The sequence below is a fragment of the Limulus polyphemus genome, unplaced genomic scaffold (genome assembly GCF_000517525.1).
Source record: "Limulus polyphemus unplaced genomic scaffold, Limulus_polyphemus-2.1.2 Scaffold5234, whole genome shotgun sequence".
Taxonomy (NCBI): Eukaryota; Metazoa; Arthropoda; class Merostomata; order Xiphosura; family Limulidae; genus Limulus; species Limulus polyphemus.
This window is the reverse complement of record NW_013670844.1, coordinates 71,772-73,494: the sequence shown is the minus strand read 5'-3', so window position 1 is coordinate 73,494 and position 1,723 is coordinate 71,772. Positions and strand designations below refer to the sequence as shown.

General features: G+C 37.2%; 1 protein-coding gene across 1 annotated transcript in view; it reads left to right on the top strand.

Moving 5' to 3' along the window:
- The window catches only part of LOC111089103 (putative phosphoenolpyruvate synthase), a 10,198-nt gene that overhangs the window by 2,832 nt on the left and 5,643 nt on the right, over positions 1-1,723 (top strand). The gene's annotated exons all lie outside the window — the stretch shown is intronic.

Sequence of the window (1,723 nt, the reverse complement as noted above, 5' to 3'; positions counted from 1 at the left end):
TTGAAGGATGAGGTCCTTCTCTGTTAGGTAGGTGGAAGATTGAAGGATGAAGTCCTTCTCTGTTAGGTAGGGTGGAAGTTTGAAGTCCTTCTCTGTTAGGTGGGTGGAAGACTGAAGGATGAAGTCCTTCTCTGTTAGATAGGTGGAAGATTGAAGGATGAAGTCCTTCTGTGTTTGGTAGGTGGAAGATTGAAGGATGAAGTCCTTCTCTGTTAGTTGTTAGGTAGGTTGAGTTTATTTCCACAGATAAGTCTGTAGTTGTAAGTATTATGAAACACTTTTCAAGCAGCCACAAAAACACAATGGAAAATATATTTTAAAACACTATATTGTGGGTAAGCTAAACACATACAAAATCATTATACTGTTGATAGTTGTAGCTTTACATAAAGATCAAAAGGACACTAAGTTTATAGAAACAACTTTATTTTTCAGTTAGGTTTTTACACTGCCCGACTTGGTCACATTGTAAAACAGAGGGGGACTGAGGGAAGCAAGGTGTTTGGTTTCATTCCCTTTTCCAACACAAAAACCAAGGTTGAAAAAAATAGTAAAAAAATAAATACAAACAAAAGTAAAAGTAGAGACACAAGTGGTAGAAAGATTGTGTGACCAGCAAAAATCAATGGAAATATCAGAGGAGGACAGGCCTCCTTTAGACTCCCCCTATATCTATTCATTTGGAATCCCCTTAAAAGATTCTGAATTATCCTTTGTTAAGCCTAACAGTTTTGTACTCAAGGTTCAAATGGATCAAAATGAAATATCTTTTTTTTGTGATTAATTTGTTCACCAAACAGATGATTATAATATTAGGTCATCAAGAAATTAATTTTGTTTTTTTTTTAGATGAAAAAACCCGGGCAACTTATATATCAAAACAAAACATTTATTAAATGAAATAGTCTCCATTCTTATTGATGATACTTTTCCATTTTACAATCAAGTTGTTAATGACCTGATTAAAGAAATCACTTGGCTTTGAAGCAAAAAACATGTCAATGTTCTCTTTAACACCTTCCATATTAGCATACCTTTTCCCATTAAGATGGTGTTGCATCAAACGAAAAAGATGGTAATCTGATGGTGCCATATCTGGAGAATATGGTGGGTGGGGGGAGAACTTCCCAACCCAACTCCATAATCTTGTGTTCGTCAAACGTGCCACATGTGGACATGCATTGTCGTGGAGAAGAAGAACACCTTTCCGATTGACGAGTGAAGGTCGTTTCTAATGAAGGGCTTGGCTTAAATGTTCCAGTTGCTGACTTTCGATCTCTACATTGACAGTTCACTGTGGATTGTAGAGTTCTAAATTAATTACTTCTTCGATGTCCCACCAAATGCAAAGAATCACTTTCTACAGACGGAGTCCAGGTTTTTGGGTCGGAAGTGGTTTTTGTCTAGGACTGAGCCATTGTTTTTGGCGTTTAATATTCGCATAGAGAATCCATTTTTCATCACCGGTTAAAATTCTGTACAAAAATGGTTTACGCGCCAGAAGAGACGAAGCAGCGTTCACACGTTGGAAACGATGATCATCGGAATGTTCATGAGGCACCCAAACACCTTCTTTATGGAGTTTTCCCATATTCCTTAGATGTTTACGTACGGTTTCATAAAAGACATGCAATTTCAGGGCCATTTCACGAGTGTGTTGCCTTGGGTTAGACTCAATAAGTGTCTTTAGAGCATCAATATCAATTCCAACATGTTGGCCCAT